Below are 12,550 nucleotides of genomic sequence, written 5' to 3'. Positions count from 1 at the left end.
TGAGGTTTGGCACCTGTGGCTCAAGTGGCTAAGGCGCCTGCCACATACACCTAAGCTGGCAAGTTCCAATCCAGCCCAGGCCTGCCAAACAACAATGACGGCTGCAACCAAAAAATAGCTAGAGGTTGTGATGGATGCCCGTAGTCCCAGCTACTTGGGAGGCGGAGGCAGGAAAATCGTTTGAGCCCAGGAGTTGGAGGTTGCTGTGAGCTGTGATGCCACAGCACTCTACCCAGTGCTTGAGGCTCTGTCTCAAAAAAAAAAAAAAATCACTTGACGTGGCGCCTGTAGCTCAACCACATACACCAGAGCTGGCAGGTTCAAACCCAGCCAGGGCCTGCCAAACAATGACAACTACAACAAAAAATAGCCACACACTGTGGCAGGTACCTGTAGTCCCAGCTACCTGGGAGGCTGAGGCAAGAGAATCCCTTAAGCCCAGGAGTTAGAGGTTGCTGTGAGCTGTAACGCCATGGCACTCTACCCAGGGGAACAGCTTGAGGCGAAGAAGGAAGAAGGAAGGAGGAGGAAAAAGGAGGAAGAAGAAGGAAGGGGGAAGGGGGAGGGGAGGGGGGAGGCGGGGAGAGGGAAAAGAAGAAGAAGATCCCTTGAACTGGGTGCAGTGGCTCACACCTGTAGTCCTAGCACTCTGGGAGGCAGAGGCAGGTGGATTGCTTGAGCTCATGAGTTAAAAACTAGCCTGAGTAAAAAGCAAGACCCCGTCTCTACTAAAAATAGAAAAACAGAGGCAAGAGGATCGCTTGAGCCCAAGAGTTGGAGGTTGCTGTGAGCTATGATGCCACAGCACTCTACTCAGGGTGACAGCTTGAGACTGTCTTAAAAAAAAAAAAAAGAGGATCACTTGAGCTCAAGTGTTTGAGGTTGGGGCTGCCTGTGGCTCAAGGAGTAAGATGCCAGCCCCATATGCCAAAGGTGGTGGGTTCAAACCCAGCTCTGGCCAACAAAAGAAAGAAAGAAAGAAAGAAACACACTTTAAAAAAAAAGTTTGAGGTTGCTGTGAGCTATGGCACCAAGGCACTCTACCAAGGGTGACAGAGTGAGACTCTGCCTTAAAAAAAAAAAACAGCCTGGCACTATGGGATAGAGGAGTGGTGGTTAGTTAGGCTCCAGGTTTCCCTCCTATTGTTACTTAGCGACTCCCCTATAGGAAAGGACAGGGAAGGAAGCTTTGGGGAAGTCTAAGGGGTGCGTGTGACTAGTACAGAGACAATGGTAGGAGCCTGTGTTACAGCAGAAAAAGATGATGGAGGGGAGGAGGAACTTGATTACAGGAGGTTTCTGGATTGTTTTAGGAGCACAATGGCTGCTTTTATCATCCACACCTACACCTCTCCTCCTACATCTCTCTACAACCTTTATTCAGGCAATATATTTCTACTTAGGGGTTTTAAGTCCTGCTTACTAAGAAACCATCTGAAGCATGTGAGATGGGCATGGCCTGAGGCAATTTTTTTTTTTTTTTTTGGAGACATTCTCACTCTGTTGCCCAGGCTAGAGTGTTGAGGTGTCAGCCTAGGTCACAGCAACCTCAAACTCCTGGGTTCAAACGACCCTCTGGCCTCAGCCTCCCAAGTAGCAGCTGGGACTATAGATACCCACTACCACACTCAGCTAATTTTTGTATTTTTAGTAAAGATGGGGTCTTGCTTTGCTCAGACTGGTCTCGAATTTCTGAGCTCAAGCAATCCTCCAGCTGCAGCTTCCCAGCGTGCTAGGATTACAGACATGAGCCATAGCACACAGCTAGCTGAAGAATTTTTTTAATCAGAAGGATACCAGGAGGGAAAAGAATCCCTGCTCAATAAATGGTGCTGGGATAACTGGATAGCCACATGTAAAAGACTGAAACTTGACCCACACCATTCACCACTTTAAAAAAATTGATTCAAGATGGATAAAAGATTTAAATCTAAGTCAGGAAACGATTAAAATACTAGAAGAGAGTGTGGAGAAAACTCTTGAAGATGTTGGCCTGGGGAAAGAGTTTGTGAAGAAGACTTCTGTGGCAATTGCAACAACAAAAATTAACAAGTGGGACTTAGACTGAAAAGTTTCTAAACTAAGGACACAACAATCAAAGCAAACAGACAACCTTCAGAATGAGAAAAGATACTTGCATATTACAAATCTGACACAGGCATGATAACTAGGATCTATAGAGAACTCAAATTAGTCAACAAAAAGAGAGCAAACAACCCCATCTATGACTGGGTAGGAGACATGAATAGAACCTTCTCTGAAAGACAGACGATTGGCTAACAAACATGAAAAATTGCTCATTTTGCTAATCATCAGAGAAATGCAAATCAAAACCACCCTGAGGTATCTCCTAACCCCAGTAAGATTAGCCCACATAACAAAATCCCAATGTTGCAGACAGTGGTGCGGATGTGGAGAGAGGGGAACACTTTTACACTGTTGGTGGGACTGCAAACTAATATAGCCTCTTTGTAAAGAAGTATGGAGAATCCTTAAAGAACTCAAATTAGATCTCCCATTTGACCCTGCAATCTCACTAGTAGGCATCTACCCAGAAGAAAAGAAATCATTTTATTGTTGTAGTTTTTTTTTTTTTTTTTTTTGGCAGGGGCTGGGTTTGAACCCACCACCTCTGGCATATGGGGCTGGCGCCCTACTCTTTGAGCCACAGGCACCACCCCAAAGAAATCATTTTATCATGAGGATGTATGCACTAGATTGTTTATTGCAGCTCAATTTACAATTGCCAAGATGTGGAAACAACCTAAATGCCCATCAATTCAGGAATGGATTAACAAACTGAGGTGTATGCATACCATGGAATACTATTCAGCTATAAAAAGATGGTAACTTCACATTTTTTGTATTAACCTGGATGGAGATAAAACACATTCTTCTCAGTAAAGTTTCACAAGAATGGAAAAGCAAATATCCAATGTACTCAATACTAATATGAAGCCAGTAGACAATTTAATTCATGGCCACATAGGAGAAAAACCCATTTCAAGTCAAGTTAGGGGGAGGGTGAGAGAAGAGGGGGCTTGCGGTGCCCCTACTGAATGAGCACGGTATAGGGGTAGATGGCACATCTTTGGGTGCAGGACATAGCTACAAGAGGGACTCTACCTAATAAATTCAAATATTGTGATTTGGTTGTTTGTACCCTCACATTAACCTGAAATAAAAAAAATAGAAGGATACCAGGGAGAGGAGGTCATGCAAAATCATGGAAATTTTTGTTTAGCATTGTTTTCTAGAGATGAAACTGTTTATTCCATAGTGGGGATTACAAATAGGATCCAGTTATGGTTGTTCCAGGGCAGATGGCCTCTTACACCATCAGTTTCATTGTCTTTCATTTTGTAATCTAAGTTCAAAAGTCAGACTGCAACTCTAAAAATAGCAGGGCATTGCAGCGGGCACCTGTAGTCCCAGCTACTTGGGAGGCTAATGCAAGAGAATCGCTTGAACACAAGAGTTTGAGGTTGCTGTGAGCTATGATGTTACAGCACTCTACCAAGGGTGACAAGTGAGACTCTGTCTCAAAAAAAAAAAAAAGAAAGAAAGAAAAAGAAAAAAAGTGAGACTGCAATTATTTATTTCTGTGTGATAGAAAAAAATTAATCCAAGCTGACAGAAAGTAATTTTTCTTTTTCTCAGATTGTTTTCCAGGAAAGATGTACATTAATTACAGTGTTGATTTTGATAAAAGTTGGCAGCTTAGCCTGTGTCTTAGTCCATTTGTGCTTCTTTAACAAAATATTTGAGATTGGGTAACTTATAAAGAACAGAAATTTATTTCTTCGGGGTCTGAGGCAAGTCCAAGATCAAGGCACCAGTAGGTTCAATTGTCTGGTAAAGGCTCTGTCTGCTTCCAAGATGGTGTCATGTTGGTGTATCCTCCAGAAGGGAGGCATGCTATGTCCCCACATGGCAGAAGCCAAAGGGCAAGTGAGTAACCAAATACTGCATGAACTCTCTTTTATAAGGACCTTAATCCCATTCAGGAGGGGGGAACATTCATGGCCTAATCACCTCTTAAAGTCCCCACCTCTTTTTTAAGATATTTTTTTTTTTGCAGTTTTTGGCCGGGGCTGGGTTTGAACCTACCACCTCCAGTATATAGGGCCAGTGCCCTACTCCTTTGAGCCACAGGTGCTGCCCCAAGTCCCCATCTCTTAGTACCATCAGATTGGCCACTAAATTTCAAAACTTGAATCTTAAGAGCAGACACATTGAAGGCATAGCAGGCTGAAATTGATTCAGTTATAACAAGACAAATCAGATTAAAATGCAGGCTGCAAGAAAATGAATTTCATTAGTTTGGGACTATTGGAAGAGCCTTCATTCATTCATTCATTCAATAAATATTCATCTGCAGAGTGCCTACAGGAGCCAAGCGTAAGTGCTAACAGCAAGGTGGGAGTTCCCTGGTTCTCATGCTTGAATTTGTGAATTACTCTAAGCTTCCTTTCTAGTATTGTATTCTTTGATTTAATAGTTCAGAGACTGTCATTACGTCAGTAAACATGAAGCCTACCACAGAGAGACATAGAAATAAACAATTATGAAACTGCGAAAAGTCCTGTTATCCTCTGCTCTTCTTAGTCCTCTGCACTTCTACTTATAAAATATGCCATATAGTCAGGAATGTGACATTAAAAAAGTTAAAAAAGGTAATGAATCAAACTCACCTCATCCAGTGGTCTTGCTTTCTGTGGAACATGTAGTTTTTTGCAGGATTAGTTCTTGCCACCTAGATTGTAATTAATTCCAGAAGTATTCCTAATATATTGAACACAAGTAGGCGCTGTGCGAATTCCTGCTGACAGACACTCGTTCATTAAGTAAAGGAGAAGGGGAGCAGGAGTAGCACAGGTTGGCTGATAGGAAGTGAGTGGAGCAGATATGGAGTGATTCAGCTGTTTGCCACTGTGCAGCCTTTAAGCCTCTTCTTTGGGCCCCTTTTGTATTTTGTAATATTTTGCACTTTTTTTTTGGGGGGGGGGAGAGAGAGTCTCACTTTGTCGCCCTCAGTAGCGTGCTCTGCATCATAGCTCACAGCAACCTCAAACTTTTGGCTCAAGCAATTCTCTTGCCTCAGCCTCCCTAGTAGCTGGGACTACAGGCGCCCGCCGCAAAGACCGGCTATTTTTCGAGACGGGATCTCGCTCTGGCGCAGGCTGGTCTCGGAACTCCCCAGCTCAGGCAATCCACCCGCCTCGGTCTCCCAGAGTGCTGGGATTACTGACGTGAGCCACCGCGCCGGCACTCTATTTATTTATTTAATTATTTTTGCAGTTTTTGGCTGGGGCTGGGTTTGAACCCCCCACCTCTGGCATATGGGGGCCAGCGCCCTACTCCTTGGAAGCACGGGCACCACCCTTATTTATTTATTTTTGAATGCTGTGGAGTCATAGCTCACAGCAACCTCAAACTTCTGGGCTTAAGCGATTCTCTTGCTTCAGCCTCCCGTTTAGTTGAGACTACAAGCGCCCGACACAACGCCTGCTAGTTTTTTGGGTTTTTTTTTTTTTTTTCCAGTTTTTGGCCCGGGCTGGGTCTGAACGCGCCTCCGGTGCCGGCGCCCTACCCCTTTGAGTCACAGGCGCCGCCCAACGCCGGCTAGTTTTTTAGAGACCGGGGTCTCGCTCTTACTCAGGCTGGTCTCAGAACGCCTGAGCTCAGGCGATCCAGACGCCTCGGTCTCCCAGAGTGCTGGGATTATAGGCGTGAGCCACCGCGCCCAATTTCACGTTTTAAATTGATACATGAAATACAAAATTATTTGCTGTCGTGATCGGAAGTGGGAAATACAATGTCTGTGTCAGCAATTGGGTTGCAGTAGGACTTTAAAGTTGTTGACTTTAGAAGTAACACTGTACATGTTTTTCTGTGCAAGTGTTTCATTTTTATTACGTTTTTACATAAACTACAAAGCTAACTGCACGGTTCACAGAGCTTTTCACGCCACCCTCTGAGGAAGCGGCAGCTCTGAGACTTTTTTTTTTAACCAAACCTAAATCCATTCCAAAGGGCATGCGTGGTCTTAACTGTCGCACCGCTCAGAGATCCAGGGAAAAGTGTCAGGAGAGCTTACAGCTACCAACAATCATCTGAAAGCACCGTTCACAGATTTAACAAAACCATGTTCTCGAACCTCAGAGAACATTCCTAAATCCCCTTTATGAAGTCCCCGCCCTCGGGTTGTCACCGTAGTGCGTCAAAGATCCACAGTCGTCACAAGAGGGGAAAAGTATGTCGCGCGAGATTCTGTGACGGGATTACAAGTTAGGGAACAGCAGCGGCGCACGCGCACTGGCCTCACAACCTCAAGGCGGCACGCGGGTAGGTAGGCTAGAGCCCAGAGCAGGGGGAGCGGAGCGTGCTGGTGGCTTTTATCCCCCTCCCCACGTACTGCGCGGGTCTGCAGCTGCGTGGAGGTGCGGAGCACGCGGCCAGGTTGGGCCTGTCTGGCTCGTGTGGAAGTGCAGCAGGAACACTCCTGTTTTCCCTTGAGTTGGAGTTTAGCAGGGGAGACACTAGCCCCCGCTCCCCTCTTAACGGTCACCTAACGCACACACGGGTCCCCTGAGAGAGTTGGTCTTAGTGCTTAGGCGCGCCCCTCACCGGCCCCTCCCACCGACTCCCGTTCCCGCTGTCTAGCGGCTAGCTAGCGGTCAGTAGTCGGCTTCATCCCCTGGGGTCTCTACTTGGGGGCGGAGAAGATGGCTGGAGGACGTCTGCTGTTGGGGGGCGACTTCCTGTCGCAGCCGCCGTTGCCCCCCCTCCCGCCGCCGCCGCTGCCGCCCCTCCCGCCGCCCCCGCCCGAGCCAGTACTGGAGCAGTGGCGCTATAGCCACGAAAGTGACTGGCAGTGGGCTCTGCGGCGCAGCTTCATCTGCCGGCACCTGCACAGCTACCCCGGGGCTGCCCTGGACCAGCTCCTTGCGCTCTCCGCCGCCTGGACCAACCACGTCTTCCTCGGCTGCAGGTGAGGAGCCTTTGGGGGTAGGTTTAGGGACGGTGGCAGATCGCTGTTAGGGGTCAGGTTAGAGACGGAGGTGAAAGGATCAGTGATTGTGGCCAGGATAGGAACGCGGGCGGGATAGGGAGGATGGCTTTGAGGCTGGAGATTTGGAGGTGCTGGAGAGTATCGGAGGGTCCGCTATTGGCCTGAGGGGCAGAATGGCCAACCCTGGTAACTCGGGATGACATAACAACTAGGAGGGTGCCGAGATCACGGCAGCGGCCCCTCCAGGACCAGGGATGGAGATTAAGCAATTCTTGGAGGAGGATTATTGAGAGGTGGTCCTCGTGTTTGATGGTGGTATTGGAGGGCGTGGGAAATGATGAATAGCAGGATCTCAGACCTGCGTAGGGCCTTCCGAGGTTGCGGTATCCGCAGAGAATATTGGACAGTTGGGGCTGCAAGAGGAGGGGAGGGGACCCCGAGATTCTAATCCTAGTGTCCTCTTTGCCACACTCTTACATCCCCATGAAATAAAACACCCCACCCCCATCCCATCCACTTGCAGTCCCCTAGCTGGGTCTTACTGTCTTCTTTTGGGGAAGCGGTACGTACCAGCTCTTTGAGCTGCAGCGGCAGTCCTGCTTGTAGATTTGCGCATAATGTGTCTGGACTCAAACAAAGAAATGGATATTTCTACTATAAAAATGAATTGCCCTCTTTTTATCTTACGTGGGATAAAATGGATTAACGTTTGGCCTCTGGGTGAGATTTTAGGGGTGTGTGTGTGTTTCCCCCTTTCCTAGAACCTGGTGATGTTCTGAACAGGCCTCTTTGAAAGCTCTTTGCATTCAATGGAGACTGCAGTATGGTGCCAACGCATTTTTTTTTTAAAGAGGCTACTTGGACCTCTGACGTTCAGAACCCCCAATTCAGCCTTATACCTAGACTAATCATTCCAGGAGAGGTTTTTTGATGTTGTTGTTTTGTTCTGTTTTGACATTCCTGCCTCGCAGTCAATATTTTATTAGAAAGGATGAGAAATTTTCGAAAATAATCAGATCAAATTTGGCCAATTCAGTTCCAGGAATGACTGTTACAGAAGCAGAAAAATAGGATTGTTCACTCCTACCCTTAATTGTTGAACATGACATCCGGTGTCATATACTTCACTTTGGTCTCATCAAAGAAATTTATATTCTTCTATCTGTTCTAGGTTAATGTAATTTCTACCTCAAGAGATAATGATTATTTCGTAGAAGGAACTGGTTACAACTGGGGGAGCCTTAGTTATTAATTAAGTCAGATAAATCTAAATAAATTGACCTTTGCCTAACAATGTTATTCTTGAGTTGAAAAACTACCTTTATCCTATAATCATAAGTCTCCCTAATATCACAGATATTCCTTGAGGAATCTGAATCCTAAAAAAAAAAAAAAAACTTAAATGGGGCAGGAGAATAACTATTCTTTGTGTTAATAAATCTTACCCTCCCACTCTGAGACTCTACGTGGGTCTGAGATTCTGTTATCATTTCCCTTCTTACCCTTATCCTCCAACTCCCTTGGAGTTTTTTGCTTTCTCGTTTAAGCCTTTGTCCTCAGTATGTAGAAGATTACCTGCTGCATGATAGCTGCACAGCTAAAACAGTGGAGGCAAAGAAGTTAAATGACTTGCCCAAGGCCCCACAGTTGGGAGTAGGACCCAGGTCTTCTAATATCCAGTCTGATGCTCTTTCCACTGAGACACAGCTACCATGTCAGGGGAGGATAGACCCCAGGACTGAAAGCAAGTAACTGACATAAGCCATATCATCATATCTCAGGATTTCATTCCAAGAACTGCAGCCTTGGACATAACCAGAACACTAAAAACACAAACCAGGCCAATGGTAGGTAGTGTTAAAAGCTCAAGCTTCCCCGCATGTTTTGTGTGTGTGCACACAAATGCATCTGTGTATATTGTGTATACTAGAGCCATTATGTTGCATTTTAGCAAAGTCAGTTCAGTCAATACAAGAATTGCCATAACATTATCAAATAGCTTAACTGAACATTGATGTTTACATTGTATCTGATAACTTAGACATAGGCGAAAAGGAAGGGCCAATAAAGAATCTTGGGAGCTAGGGATCAAATAGACTGGTCTTCCTCTTTAGGCAGGCTTTATGTTAGCTCTTGTCTTCAGGTAGGTAAAACTTGTGTTCCAGTACTTGAAAATGCTCATTTGATGCTTGGGTTGTAAACAGTAGCAAAAAGGAAACTCTGCACTTTTTTCCCTCCAGCAGGACTTTCTGGGTTCCATTTTACTTGGGGCAGAAATAAACTCCAAAGTCAATGTTATCTTTTAAAATTCCTTGAACGTAAGATCAATCCTGGAAGAGTTCAAATGTGCAGAGAAGCACGACATGTTCATTTCTTTTGCTGATAGTGGTGATTTCCCTAGAACAAGTTTGAATATCTTCTTGACTCGAACTGTGGTTCTTAAGTACACAGCAAAATCTCTTGTTAGGCTTGTTAAAACAAAGATCGCTGGGTTCCACTTTTGGGGTTTCTTATTCAGTAGGTCAGAAGTAGGGCCCCAGAATTTACAAGTTCCCAGGTGATGCTGATGTTGCTAATCCGGGGATCAGCACCCTGAGAACTGCTGTTTTATAGGATAAAATGTTTTCCAGCCTTTTCACTTATTTTTCTCTCAGTAAGCCCAAATAGCTGGAATTATTTCTCTTCATTTTCTCATTTATCTGTTTCATAAAAGTAACCAGCTTATCAAGAACATTTTCTGCAAGCAGTTTCTAAGATATGTCTTGTGGCTAGTGAAAAATTAGGTCAGTTTTCTGATCAACTGCATCTACAGAACTTATTGCGCATATGAATGCCTAAAAAACTAATTTTCACTTGAAAGTTGTGGATCTTAAATATACATCTATGTGTGCGTATGTCTGTATTTAATAAGGCAGAATGGTTAACTGGAACATTCACTTTTCCAATTCTTTTTTTTTTTTTTTTTTTTTGTAGAGACAGAATCTCACTTTGTTGCCCTTGGTAGAGTGCCGTGGCGTCACGTGTCACACAGCTCACAGCAACCTCCGACTCCTGGGCTTAAGTGATTATCTTGCCTCAACCTCCCCAGTAGCTGGGACTACAGGCGCCTGCCACAACGCCCGGCTTTTTTTTGGTTGCAGTTCGGCCAGGCCCGGGTTTGAACCACCACCCTTGGAATATGGGTCCAGTCCCCTACTCACTGAGCCACAGGCGCTGCCCACACTTTTCCAATTCTTTTTTCTTTGTTCGTTTATTTTTTGGCCAGGACTGAGTTTGAACCCGCCACCTCTGGCATAAGGGGCCGGCACCCAACCCTTTTGAGCCACAGGCACCGCCCCTCCAACTGTTGATCAATAAGATTAGAAGCAGAATCCTGGCCTATTCATCTTTGATGAGACATTAATTAATGGAGAAAATATTATCTTAAAATGAAACCAGCTTTGCTCCCTTGATTATTTCTCTCTTCCTCATATGAAACTGGGGTTTACAAGGTAGATGCTGGCTGGATTAATGCTGGGAAACTAACTTTGCATGCAGTAGGAAGAGAGCATAAGTCACCAGGTAATGAAATTAGAGTAGGAGCTTTTGAAAGATTTATCACTCATGTGGCTGTATGTTATTCATAAGGAGTCTTAGGAATTGTTTTGACTAAGCAATTTTATACTTGGAAACCCTAATCTTTGCTTAATTTTTGTATCTCAACTTTTTAATTTGGGTATAGTAGACAATTTAATATATTTTTTAAATTTTTCATAAGCATTTATTACTGAGCGTTTATTAAACTTCAGGTGCTATTGTATAGAATAGTTCATGTTCTTCTCATAGGTATGCACATACATGCACCTGTCTTGTGTCCAAGAATATATGATTCATGAAGACAGATTTGCTGTTAGAAATCATCTTTTTATATGCTTGACATGGTGACTAGCATCCTTGTTTCTGGTATACTATGAGCTACTTTTGAAAACCATAAGACCTGTTGGGGTTCTTTGATTTTCTTTTTTAAGCATTTACAACCAAATGAGTACCATAACAGACTTTTAATATATGCATGCATCATAAAATTACTATGTTAGACTTTCCTTGATGATATCTTACATCTTATCCATAATAAAATACTGTATAGGCATTAAAACGCGTACATTAATGATGTGGAGAAAAAGCTTAGGGTATAGTAATTAAGAACCTAACCCCCCACACACACCAAATTGCAAATCGACATAGATAATCTCGTGCTGATTTGGGGAGCAGGACATATAGAAAGGATAGAAAAAGGAATAAGAAGTAAACCTCAATGTATTAATAAAGTTACCAGCGGTTGGAATTGTAGGTGCTCTTCTTGGCTTTCCTAAAATTTCTGGTGTTAAAGGTGTTACTTTTCAAGTACTATATAAAAAAAATACACTATAGAACAGTAATAAATGCTTTACTGCCTTGGCTTATTTCAAGTTCGTGGAACCATTTTCTTCATCTTTGGATAGCTACTTTCTGGATAATTTTAGAAATAGGAAAGAAATCCTAGTGATCTCATTAAAAACTTTAGATTAATATTTGCATTGTTTGACTAGTCAAGTGTTAGGTACTACATGGTCTTTTTCATTATTGTTCAAACTGGTTGGGCTTCTTCAATATTATGACTTCCTAATAAAGGACAGAGAATCTGACTGAGGTGGCAGCCTACGCGAAGGTTTATTTTTATAAAGTATGAGTGATGTTGAATTTTGTGGCAGATGTAATGAATAGGGAATGGTGAAGTAGGCATAATAATTACTAATGCTGGAAGAAACCTGAGCTAAGGGAGAATGTGAATGGAGTGAGCCCCCAATGCCTCATTCATGCACACCATAAAATATACATGTCATTTGCAGTTGTACACCATACTTGGGAATCAGGCTTTAATTGAAGGCCTGGAGAATTTTGACTGGAATTCAAGGTGAGTGGCATGGCTCTGGTAGCAGCAGCAATTATCAGTGGGAAGTGCAGGTTGCACCTGAACGAGCTTCCTTCAAGTTCAGAAACTTTCATTCCTGTAAAGATGTGATAGTTACTCATTTTCAGAACTTTCTTCCCAAATGCTGCAGGAGTCTGTTTTTTGGTCATAAGCAGGTAAAGGCTCTGAAGGTAGGAAGGGTAAGCCGGTGCTCAGGATAAAAAACAAAAACAAAAACAAAAGCAGAAAAACATCATTTGAGCCTATGTTTTTATTTTTCTGTAGATAAATGCTATTCTGTTAAGCAGCCAATCTACTTAATAAGGAGCCATATTTTAAGTTATATATTTTAAACTTTTTATTATGGAAAATTTTAAGCACACAAAAGTAGAATTTAATGAACCCCAGTGTACCCATCATTCAGCAATTATCAGCCGTCTGTCATGCTATCCTTATTTCATCTGTTCTTCCCCAGTTTGTGTATGGGGGGGGAATACCCTTGAGTATATTAAAGAAATCTTGCCATCGTGTCGTCTGTAAATAGTCTGGTATGTATGTGAAAATCTTGCCGTCGGCTCAGCGCCTATAGCTCAACCGGCTAAGGC

The 12,550-nt window shown here is 43.7% G+C and overlaps 1 protein-coding gene across 1 annotated transcript in view; it reads left to right on the top strand.

Moving 5' to 3' along the window:
- Positions 1-6,846: 6,846 nt before the first annotated feature.
- NKRF (NFKB repressing factor) overlaps positions 6,847-12,550 on the top strand; it is a 14,489-nt gene continuing 8,785 nt past the window's right edge. Inside the window, exon 1 of the mRNA XM_003796995.3 lies at positions 6,847-6,994. The gene's annotated coding sequence lies outside the window, so the exon portion shown is untranslated. The remainder of the gene's footprint in view (positions 6,995-12,550) is intronic.

The sequence above is a fragment of the Otolemur garnettii genome, unplaced genomic scaffold, assembly GCF_000181295.1.
Source record: "Otolemur garnettii isolate 467f Iridium unplaced genomic scaffold, OtoGar3 scaffold00110, whole genome shotgun sequence".
NCBI classification, from domain to species: Eukaryota; Metazoa; Chordata; class Mammalia; order Primates; family Galagidae; genus Otolemur; species Otolemur garnettii.
The sequence above is the reverse complement of the archived record's forward strand: the minus strand, read 5'-3'. Positions and strand labels throughout refer to the sequence as shown.